Here is a 13,054-nt window from a genome sequence, read left to right on the forward strand (position 1 = left end):
TTATTTCGATTAACATCATTAGCGTGTATTTTATTGAAAGCATAAAAGTTATTTGGTCTAGACAGTCTTTTTGTTTTGACGACAGGTCACACTAAAAAAAATTATTCGTATTTAACTTTGCGCAGCTTTTAATCAGACTTTGCTATGCAGTTCAACGTTACGAAGGTACTCTAACCCCACTTTTATACACGCCAGTGATGAAAACTCAACCAGAGTAAACTTAAAGTCGAGTATTTCGTATACACAGAGTACAAATAGAAAAAAAATGCTTAAGCTTTTGAGAGTTACGTGTAAAAATAAGTAAATAAAATATATACAAGAGTCTGACTTTAACGAACCTCGAACTCTAGGCTTCCATGTTTCATAAAAAAAAATTGAAAATATATTTTTGCAACTCATGGTAAGAAAGCACGTCTTTGATTGGTTAAAAATGACACTACAAAGAATAAATATTGCGAAAAATGTCTTCGTGAAAAATATGACAAATCTACACGTTTTGTACATATAGATATACTGTTTATTAGTCACTAAACGATTCAACAGGAAACCCAATGAACATCCTTCTCAAGTTAAGACAAAGGAAAGTCTCAGACTATAGAAAATCATCTTACTGTATTTAACTATAATGTACAATTCACTATATGAACCTGACTAGAAACTCCTGTTGTTTCTGCTGACCCTGTTTAGAAAATATCATAGAATCCATTAGATTCTCATAAATTCCTATAGAAATTTTACAAGAATGAATGAGTTCTATGAGAAGTGCTATAGTTAAGTATAGGGCCTTATACATACAGCTATAAGAATCTATCGGATTTTTTAAGCAGGGGAGTATTCTATGTTTTGAAAACGATAAAGATAATTTCAAATTATTATAAAAACCAATGAAATATTTAATTGTTACTATTATTATTTAATAATCTTTTGTATCAGAAATAACACAAGATTTAATTTTATATCAATACGATATAATATTGTTTTGGGTTAATTATAAAATTTAATTTAATGTAGTGTCCTTATTTACCAATAAAAGACATTCTTTCTTTTCATGATACCAGCGTCGAAACTTGAAGTTTCAGTGTCTCTACAGCCCGTGAAAAAAAGCTAATTTCAAGCCGATGCTTCAAACAACAGCCAGCGAATTCGTAATTCAAAAGTACCTTTATACAGCGGGCAGAAACAATTGTGTTTCTTCCCTTAGGAAGAAACACAACTGTTTCTGCCCAGTGTCAGTTATATTTAATGTTCATTTGCAGCCTTGTTACTCTTATTTGTTTACTTGTCACTTCAGTTTACTCATTTCATTTTTTAAGTGACAGTTTTAATTAACCCAATAAAATTACTAAAAAATGAGTGAAAATAATATTTTTGTCTTATTTACTATTTAATATGTGACTGTAAATCACAGATTTCTCATTCTCTAACAGTTCTCCGCATCATCAGCTTAAAATTAACTTGTTTCGACGGGCTGTAGAGACACTGAAACTTCAAGTTTCGATGCTGGTAATCATGAAAAATATACTGTGTGACTCAGGATAAAACACGATTTCAGACTAGGGTGATGTCAGCCCACGCCTGCGGCTCGGGCAGCCAACCTCACCCTAGTCTGAAATCGTCTTGTTTCATCCCTTGTCACACAATATACTATTTACTGCAAAAAATATTGTAGCGTATTGAGTAGAAAGAGCTTTCGACACTCGTGTGTTGGCAACATTCGCCTATCAATTCGTTAATATACTAATATATAATCAATAGCTGAGCTAAAATAAAAATATTCAAATTTATAATGTTGATTTAATCATTACTGGCATCTACTTAAAATTAATATAATGGCTTAAATCTTAAATATATGACCAATATGATAATGAATGATCTTGCAGCAAATTAAATTTCCTAAAAAAAAATATCAGATCGTTTTTTACGTAAAATTGATAGTTTGACTGGAATTCGAAGCCATAGTGTGAGTAGAAATTTCGAGTTTTTTAATATCAAAGAGGAGGTGGGAGTTTGAATCGATAGAGACTTATGATGGCCTGACTAGAGTATTTGTGTCAGAAGCACGTGCAGCATGTGTTACATGTTGCTTAAATCAATGACCATTAGACTGTAAGCTCTGTTACAAGTGTCAAAACAGCTGCGCTTAATTAAATGCGCTCTCTAGAGCTATTCAATTTCTGATTTCATTACCTGTTCAATTAGTAGAAAAAAAAAAAGGATATTTTTACGCTAAACTACGGAAAATTTCCTTAACAATGAGTACCCACATCACTACATTCAAAATAATCATATATATCTGATATATATCTTATGAATAAAAAATATAACTAAAGACAATTTTTTTAGTTTTCCAATAATGCCTTGAGGGTATTCGTATAAAAGAGCATTGGAAAGGGTACAAAACTACATATTTATTTTTCGAAAAAAAAAAAAAAATTTGTAACTTAAAATTTTTTCTGGTCTTATTAATCATACGAAATAAGTGCTAGACTATTTTTCAAAAAAATAGATAAATTCAAGCCATTTAACGTAAACAATTAATTGGTAATTATAATTACAAATTTAATTACTGTAATGACGACGTGAAGACAAGAAGTTTGACCTAAATTTACTAGCTATTACCAATGCAATAGTAATTAGCTTAATTGTCGACGGACTACATATATAGATGAGAAGTAGATGAGAGTTTTAAGCACAAAATTAAGAGAGAAAGATAAAGCAAGAGTACTTAACAGATGGGTTGAATAAAACGAATTAGCACTTGACGAAATAGCTCTCGTCAAGTGTATGAGAGAGAATAAAAATGAGATAGTCAAGGATCACTTGTACACTTTCCACTACTTTAAGTATTAACAGTTGATTTCGTATACCAGAGTCACCTTTGCCTCTTGATAAATTTATTTATTTTTTTTATATTTATTTATTGCCATTATATAAAATTCAATCTCAGGTTCAAATTGCGGCTGTACCCGGGGAAAATGATTTAGATCTGATCAGATATAATTATATCTGATCAGATAAAATTATATCTTGGCAGATCTATTTATATCTGATCAGATCTAATATTAAGACATGATCAGATCTCATTATATCTGGCCAACCACCGTTTATATCTAGTCAGATCTAATCAGATATAATTAGATCTAGGCTAGATACAATATCAGACATGATTATATCTAGTCAGATCGGCGTATATCTCGTAAGATCTGATCAGATATAACTATATCTAAACTAAATACATTTAACATAATCTGATCTCGTTGTATCTGTTCAGATATGATCATGTATACGTCTTATTTTTATAGAAAATTGTTCTTATCTGGTCAGATCTGCGTATATCTCGTAAGATCTGATCAGATAACTATATCTGAATTAAATACAAGTTGTTTCCCATGTAAAAAAGTTGCGGTATTCCGCAGGTGATCCGCTGAATATCATGTGGAAGTCATATTTTGACACAAATATGAATTCCGGATGAATTCCTGATGAATACACAAAGATAGTATAGAAATATAGTTCTAGTGATAGATTTATGAAAAATTCTATTACAAAAAATTTTTTTTTCTTGCGGGGAAATTGGGAGTTTTTTTTTAGCGGAGTGATCTCGGAGTGACGTGGATTTTATTTCACTCCGAATTTACTCCTGTCCGGAGTTTTAACATTTCAATGAATTTATATTACGTTATATTAAATTGTTAAACACTTCGCGAATTTTTTTTAGTTTATTGACCTAAAAGAGCTTTAATTAATAAATTATTGAAATTCATACTAGTTAAAAAAAAAAATTTTTTTCTGTAGAAAATTTTTTTTCAGGTGGTCCATTATGCCCCAGATATCACAGATCAGCTTAAAATATCTTTAAAATATCAGAGGTCACATGATTTGACCGAAAATGAAAATTAAATGTACATTTAACATAACCTGATCTTGTTATATCTGTTCAGATATAATCATGTATGCATTGTATTTTTATTGAAAATTGTTCATATATGGTTATTTACACTCACGCGATCTCATACGTGGGTTAGCGCAGTGGATATTATCAAAGACTTTAAATAGGAAGGATGCAGGTTCGAGCCCAGCAGTCACCAAAATTTTTTCATCGATCATAATCATGTATAATTCCTGCAAGTTAACGTTCCTAATACATTATATTACATTTCGAATCGAATTTGAACTATCTTATTTTTTTTTTCAATTTAATATTTTTTTTAATCGAGATTCCCGGGAAAAAAGGTTTAGATCTGACCACATATAATTATATCTGATCAGATCTGTCCAGATCTCGTCTGATAGAGACAATTTAAAGATCTGACCAGATCTGGTCAAATCTAAACCTTTTTTCCCGGGTAGAATTAATGTATATCAATATTATGAAAAAATCTTAAGGGTACTTTTTCGTAGAAAATTCAGTTTACTACGTTATTATTTATGTTCATTTTCGTCGTTTCTCTAAAAATTGCGCCGTAATATCAATTTGAAGTTAATGAAAAAGTGATATAAGAAAAAAAATAGTTTTTATGAAATTAAACTATTAATTAATTTCTCATATTTAAATTAATTATAAAAGCTTCGATTTGTTAAGATTTAAATCTGTTTTTTTTTTATTTTATCTTTGGTTTTTTTATTACGGTCTTATTTCAAGAAGTAATTGCTGGTTAGTATAGATATACGGAATAAGCTGAGGATTACTAGGAATTTACTATATTATAGAGACTTAGATTGTGGGCTAAGTCACTGGGATATCTTGTCTCTTCTCTCACATTGTCTTTACAACATTTTAAGACTTGATGACCACAATTTATTTATTTTTTCTTAATGTTTATTCTAAAAATAAATTTATTTTTATTCCATTCGAAAATTTGATTTTTTAAATTACATTATTAATTCTCGCATCATGTATTTATAAGTATATTAAATAATTCCTATAAATTTGTAAAAAAAAAAAATTATTGTAACATAAATAAATAAATGAATAATTGATTGATAAAAAAAAGTTTAATGAACTAAACTGTAAAAACAAATTCTTCATTTAAAAACTTTATGTCCACGAGTAATTAACAAAGTAGATATTTACTACGATGTTTTCTACATACCTTCATATATACATATATACACATATATATTCTCACACTTAAATTTACACACACATGTATACATTTAATTTATAGTCTTTATATACTTGATACATAGGCTCTATACACTAGACTAGAACGTACATCAAGACTTAGATTCACCTTCTTCATCGTTAGTTCTAGACCAAACCAAACTTTACTTAATTATATATATATATATAGAAGAAATCCAATTACAAGTGTCTTAAAAGTTAAAATGTGTCCTTTGAAGTAAAAAGTAGAATAAAAGTACAAAACAAATATTTATTTAAATGACAGTTTCCAAATAACCGCAGTGTTAAAGATTTTCTTTTTTCTATTTAAAAAAATAATTGTCCTGAATCAATTTAACATGGATTTTAATGTAACTACAATGTGAGTAACTTTAAGAAAATTTATCTAGGACAATCTCCAGCTATAGTGGAAAATTTTTTAAAGACGTTTTGAAGACGTTATCGAAAAAAAACAACATGATCGTGATTTCTAATGATTAAAAATGAAATGTTTAGGATTATTGAAAAAAAATTTTCAAAAATATTGAAAATAAAACTCAAATAATACTTATATTAATGACAAAAAATGAAATTTGTATGAAATTCATAAATTTAATTAAAATTTTTTGATTATCTAATCAAAAACTCTTAAAATCAGTACACATGAAAGTTTGATGATGAATATCTTTTGAAGGCTTAATTTAATCGCCAAAACATAAGACATCATTTTCATAGAGCAGTTAATTTCCTACAAAAATTTGTATTGCGCATTTTATAATAGTCATTTATAGTCGAGTTATAAAATTTATAAACAAAAATGAAATTTGTCTTAAAATGATCAAATTTAAATCTTCAATATCATTCAAATGGTGAGGTTTACGGAAAAAATATAAGATACCTTTTTTGTAGAGCATTCAATTTCCTACAAAATTCTTTCAGAACATTTTTTTGTACAATCAATTAATGATGAGGTATGAATTTTTTTCTAGTGGACTGAGAAAAAAATAAAAAACTGCGATGCGGAGGATTTTCCTATTAAAATTAAGAGCTCATATTTGGCGAGAATTTTTTCAAGGTGTGTAGCAACCTATTTTTGAGTAGCATTTGTAAAAAAAAAAAATATTCGATTTTTTTGACCCACCCTAATGCTTATTATATGGGCATTTATGATTCATTTTTCACGGGAATAAAGAAAAAGTTTGAAAATCAGCCTCAAAAAAAAAATAATAATAATAGTGGAATGATTAAAAATTGAGAGGCATAATGTGTGTATCGTGTGCTGTGAGAGGATGAGTGAAAGTGAGGTAAAATATGATATGAGGTGCATGAATCAATTAATTGAGTTGGGTGAAGATAATTGGATTTTCTGGAGATAAAATGAACTGTTGAGCAGAGGATAATAGTGATAATTGTTGAATTTTTGGTCGGAGAAATCAATCATGTTCGAGGGATTATTGTATTAAATAAGGCTGTCAGATGTTGATTGAACATAATTAAGTGGAGGTACGAGCGTTGAGTTGTTCTACTTGATAGGATTTAAAAGAGGGAGAGAGATGGAAGTAGACAGTATTTATTTTAAAAGTTGTTTGAAGGGTAGATTGTTTTTAAATTTTTAATATCGAATATCGATTCCAATATCCCGATTCCAAAATTCGGTGAATCGTTTACGGATTTAATTTATTGATTATCAATTGCATATTTCGATTGTAATTGCGACATATTGATAATTTATTTCAATTTATCGATTTAAAATCCAATAAATCGATTATAAATTTAAACTCCACTGATTTAATATTTGATTTATCGATTATGTAATTCGATGTATTAATTAAAAATAAAAACTAACAAAGTACAAAAAAATAAATCCACAAGCACAAAAGATAATTAACCGAATAAAAAAAAATTCTCTTAGCCAATATCAGCATTCACAATTTTCTTGTAACACGTGTGTCAATTACCGGCAAGTAATGAATCCCCAGAAAGTAATTAAACTTTTCTCAGTAAATTTAAGCCGTCTTTGTGGCGACTTTGTTGCAGCTCTACTGTCCTCGACAGCATCCTGTCTGTCTGACGCTGAATCTAAAAGTGTCGGTTGGTTTAGTTTGATAGAAGGATACAAGTACACCCACCCTCTCCTTTTCCCACTTACTCCCATTCCCATTCCCTCTCACTCTCTTCAGTTTACTATCTCACACACTCTCAAAAGGTAATTTTTCATTCCGACCATTCGTTTGAGTTTCTCTCTTGCTTCCTCCCCTCTTTCCCTCTCCTCCCTTTTCTTGTCCCATGACACAGCTCGTTCATCTTTCATTGTGTCCAATACAAAACTGTTGGATTTAATACTTACCTCTGGACTCTCAATTCTAGACTCTAAGCTCTGAACTTTGAACCCTCAACTCTAAAATCGAAAAATGCGCGACGAGAGTTTCTCTCCAAAAAAAAAAAAAACTATATAAAAATTTGACTACATTCAAAACCTAATTGAATTGAGTGGCTGATAGCTAAATTAACTCGACAATTTATTATAATAATAATTTTTTAAATTAAACAAAAGGTTCGTTGGCTCGTACAAATCTCGGATTGGTTGGGCGGTGGGTGAATACGAGGGCAAAAATGAGGATGAGGGTGAGGGTAAGAGTGAAGCCGAGGGGAAGGTGATGATGAGGGTATAAGGGATGAAAAAAACTTAGTAGTATAGGTGGTGTCGCTAGAGGGTGTGCAAGAGGGCTCACAAGTGGAAAAGGACGTCCGGGACTTTGTCGGCAGAAAGACGAGGTGACATTTAATTTCGAAGAAAGCACACAAAAGACGACATTTTACTTTGCAACTCGACGCCCTGTTTTTATTTTTTGTTGCTCTTATATGCTGATATCGATCGAACTTTTTTTCCATACCCACTATCCAGTAAAAACACATTTTTTTAAAACACAAAATTTTCTAGACCCACGTTAAAAAATCAGACCCAGAATATTCAGACACTGATGTCAATTTTCCTTTACAAATTTTCTTAATCACATTAACTCTCAAAAATTTGTTTATTTCATGTAACAAAAAATATAAAAAAAAAACAATTTTATGATACTGATACTAAAGAATACGCGACCAACTGGCTAAAGTCAGCCTCATAAAATTTTATATTAAAATACAATCTTTAATTTATTAAAACGCTCATTTTTACATTAAGATAGTTGTCGGGTGATGGGCATAGTGTCAAAAAGTTATAAAATTTTGTATTTCAATAAAGAGTATTAAGATACGATTAAGATTCAAATTTGAAGTCGATTTGTCATCTTTAATTCGAGATATTTATAATCAAAGTTCGGATCATTAACATTGCGAGCAATGAAAAACATGCGTTTCATATCGCGTTCATGATTCTAATAAAAAAACTAACAGTCAGAAACTTTTGAAGAACTAAAAGAAAATTAATGAATTTGTCCTGAATTTAAAAAAAAAATATTCACCGTCTCATTGTTGAGATATAGCAACGCAAAGTCAAACAATAAATGAAAAAATATACATGTCGGTGAATTGGAAAAAAGCAATCTGACAACGCTGAACGCGAGTATGCACAGTGCTTTTTGAGCGGTAAATTTAAACAAATATTCAGTACACTCTACAGCAACTGGTAGAGCATATGCGACGTTGTCAAATTATAATTTAAGAAAATGTTCAACAGTACTTGTGTATACGTATATATAAGTAGTGAGTAGGTAAACATCTCATGGGTACAGTATCAAACAAAAGCTATGTCTCGTTTCAAATACCACCTAACCTACTCTTACCACGCATATGGCTCATAACTTTTTGACAATACTGTAGCAGGACAATACCTCAAACCACTGAATTTGAGTGAAATGGGCGAAGTATATCCCTATTCAATAATTTAAGCCAATAACTAACCTATCACCTTTCTCTCTTAAAACGTCACTTCGAATTTAGCTGCCTTATTAACCCTTCAAAACTCTTGTGTTTTTTAGTATCTCGCTTGCACTACAGCGACACCCTATAATTTGAATAGTGCCCTGTGAGCAAAATGTTCATAACGGGAGTGCTGACGGGTTAACATGACCAAAATCTCAAGACTGCACATGCGCATTTAATTAATCAACACACGCATACGTAGATCAACGCAACGTCAGCTAAATTTTATAACCTTACATATCTCTAATGATTGATTCAACATAACACCAAAGTTGACTGTTTTTTTAATTGAGTTGTTTCGTTAAGCGAATAGTATAAAACAAATTATCTAATTCCATAAAGAATAAATCTTTTTTGATAATAATAAAGGAAATTTTTATTACTCCGACTGCATGATGCTGACTTAAGTCATTTAACGGCGTTTTTCTTCGAGCCTCATTAAACACTTTTAATTTCTTAAATTCTTGGAGATTAATACAAAACCTGACTAAAATACAAAAGAACTCGAAGGCATGGTCAAGCTCAAGGAGCTCGAACATATATTAGCAATAATGTTTTCGAGCTCCGTGTGCTCGAAAACAGCGGGAAGTTTCGGGGCTGGGCCACAGGGTCATCCAGTTTCCAGATTTTTTTCTATCGGATGACACTATCGATACCAAGGAAGCAAAATTTTTTATCATCAATCCGATAGTAGTGAATACTATCTAGATGATAGTATAAATCATCTAGATTGTAACGTTCACCATATTTATAATAATTGTTACGATCCTGTATTTTAACTAGAGTTAATTATTATTCTAAATAATTATATTTATAATCCAGATGGTAACAGTTACCATCAGAAATTATAATAGTTACCATCTAAGGTAATTAGAACTTAAACATTTTTTCATAGCATTCAATAATATTGATTACCACCCTTGATAGTAAATATTATCATCCTGATAGTAAATATTACCATCCTGATAGTAACTGTTATCATCCTGATGGTAACTGTTACCATTCTGATATTACTGATTCTATTAAAAAAAACTATAACACTAACTATTTTTGCACTGAAAAACGTTCCAATCATTCTAGATATAGTAAAAATACCGAAAACACTAACTAAGAACACTAAACGCGCTAAAGACACTAAAGCATTAGTGCACGAAAACACTAGACTATTGGTTTTTTTAACAGTATTAATCTTAATCTCAAACTCTACTCCGAAACTTTTCTATTCAAAGACAAGACTGTCCGAAATAACACTGTCCATCATTGATTTAGTTATAAAATCATCAATAACTGAGAAATTACGTTAGTTATAACACGGAAAACATGTTTTCTCAGTTATTGGTGATTTTCTAACTAATTCGATGATTGACAGTGTTATTTTGGACGGTCTTGTCATTGAATGGAAAAGTTTGGGAGTAGGGTTTGAGCTTGAGGAGCATTGTTTGGGAGTAATCAACTCAAGGATAGTTTTGTTTTAAGGCATATTTTAGGTAGGGAAATGCTATGAAGTTGTCTATACATAGAGAGGTTCTGGAGCAACCTGTCATAATACCGAAAAAAAATATTACAGCAAAATATTTTCTCTATTTTCACGATTTATGAACAGAAACAAAGAAATCAACGATAAAATAGACTTCAAAAGACTGGCATAACTAAAAAAATTTAAATACACACAACTTTTGATCGACAACAGGAGATTACTAAATCCTAGATCCGGTATACAAGAGTTTCCTTCACATATATATATACATATTTATATATATATATATATATATATATATATATATATATATATATATATATATATATATAGCGAGAGAGAAAATCCTTTCAAATGTTCACCTCTGGTTTAAAGTTGAGTAAGCCAAGTCGTTTTCACGAGTTTTCCAGTAAATTCGCGGTAGGTAAAAGACGCTGAGACTTTTTATAAATTTTCCTCTTTTATTCTCTTTCACTCTTTATCCCGATCTGAATTTTTTTTTTTTATTTTTTCTTCACAACATATACATTTAAGCGTTTTTTTTTTTTTTTTTAAACTCTTTCGAGTGTGCTCAATATCTCGTGTGTAAGTCAGATGAAAATAACTAGTTTTTTTTTTTTTTTTTATAAAATCTTTCTTTCGACGAAATCTCAGTCAGTGCAATTCCGCTCGTGTTCGGTTCAAAACTTAAAAAATAGAAATAAAAATAAGAATTATTGGATAGAGGATAGAGTTCAGGGGTTGAAGTTCACTTTACTCAAGCCGATTCAGCTTTCGCACTTTTGATGTCGATACCTCGAATGGAACTTACATGAATTTCATTTAAATTCGGACAGTGAGAAAAAGTTAAGGACTTGTAAAAGATATTGGATGAAATAATATAAATAAGAGGTTTTGTAATCTAAGTATTTGATCGGAGGGTAGGAGCAGAGTGTAGGAATAGGACTAGAAAGCAAAGAGGGAAAGGCCATATCAGTTGCGACTGAGTAATCGAATGAAGATGAGAATTTCGGGTAAAACGAATTTAATTTGTTTGTTTGGTTGTTTGTTTATAATTTTGGTTAGTGCATGTAGGGCAGTGAGTAAACAAACTTGGATGACCATAAATCGTTATTTCAAATCAAACTGCAATAGATTCAGCGGATAAACATAAATCTGTCTGTTAGTTGATAGTACGGTTATTATTCAGTTTGATGTCGTCAGTATTGGAGAGTTTATGTCAGATTGTATACATAAATTTACTGAATAATTGATGCCCACATGTATATATAAATATATTAGGGTGTTTCAAAAAAAATATATATTTTTTTTTTTTTCAAATCTTATGGTCTTGAAAGTTAATCTCGGGAATGAAAAAAATCCTTCCAAAAGAGCAGCGCGAAATCTCGACTCTACAAAGAGCTCAACGAATATTTATTTTCCCATTTGAATTATACATGTGAAAATTTTTTTTTCGTTTTTAATGAATAAAAAGTATTGAAAAAATTTATTTTCGAAAATCGAAGTACGTAGCCCTATAGGAAATAAAATTCTCTACAAAAAAGCTTTCAAGTATTTTCTTCGTACAACTGACAGAAAAAAAATTATGAAGCTTTGAACTATAATAAATAGTATAACTTTATGTTTTTACATGGAAAACAAAAAATAGGCGCTGCAACAGGACACATCCTGTGGGAGCAACAGGATTTTTTCTGTAGAAGCAGGGTGTGCCCTGTTGCTGTAACAGGACAATCCTGTTGCTACGACAAGATTTTGTCCTGTTGCAGCGCCTATTTTTTATTTTTCGTGTATGTAAACAGTTTTAAACAGTTGTATATTTTCGGAACCAAATATTTCATGAAAGAAATATAACCAATGGGGTGAGTTGGACTTAATAAGGCGCAAAATAATTATTTGCTTTTAATAAAGAGAAAAGTACGAAAAAATTGAATTTTATTAATTTTTCTTATGGATCAATTCCTGTTACTATGTAAGTAAAGTAGTTAATAAAATGATTTCCGAGAATATTATCCTAATTTAATATACCAAGAAGCCATTTTTGAGCGATTCTATGGTTCTACTACAATGGAAAAACAATAAATAGTCAACGATAAACATGAGCTCACTCTTTTGACTCGAGTCTGAAGGCAAAATCAATGAATAATAATATTTGATTTACAAAAAAAAATATTTATGCAAAAAATCACTCACCGCACCAAGAAATATCCAGAGCAGCAGGCAATTCTTTCAATTACTGTAAAAATAAAAAATTGAAATCAACTAAGTTAATAGATTTGTTGATTTATTTCAAAATTTTCTCATACAAGCTATTAGTTTTTTTATTTTTTTGTAAAAACAAATAACTCACCTTGGCGGACGTTTTTCTCTGCTTCCAGCTGCAGAAAATCAGTGCTGTTGTTTACTTTACACTCCACTGTATTATTTTCCAGTCAAATGATTGATATTTCGCTCCAGCTAATAAATATTCAGAAAAAATTTAAATAAAAAGCAATCTTAAGATACTTGAAAACCGAAAACAATTCTTGTTACATTTTAGCTTTCGCTCATAA

At 30.2% G+C, this 13,054-nt stretch overlaps 1 protein-coding gene across 1 annotated transcript in view; it reads right to left on the reverse strand.

The window, feature by feature from the left end:
* LOC130674671 (protein artichoke-like) overlaps positions 1 to 12,905 on the reverse strand; it is a 196,061-nt gene extending 183,156 nt beyond the window's left edge. Inside the window, exons 1-2 of the mRNA XM_057480082.1 lie at positions 12,853 to 12,905; positions 12,696 to 12,738 (exon numbers count right to left, since the gene is read on the reverse strand). The gene's annotated coding sequence lies outside the window, so the exon portion shown is untranslated. The remainder of the gene's footprint in view (positions 1 to 12,695; positions 12,739 to 12,852) is intronic.
* Between the last annotated feature and the right edge of the window lie 149 nt (positions 12,906 to 13,054).

The sequence above is a fragment of the Microplitis mediator genome, chromosome 1, assembly GCF_029852145.1.
Source record: "Microplitis mediator isolate UGA2020A chromosome 1, iyMicMedi2.1, whole genome shotgun sequence".
NCBI lineage: Eukaryota > Metazoa > Arthropoda > Insecta > Hymenoptera > Braconidae > Microplitis > Microplitis mediator.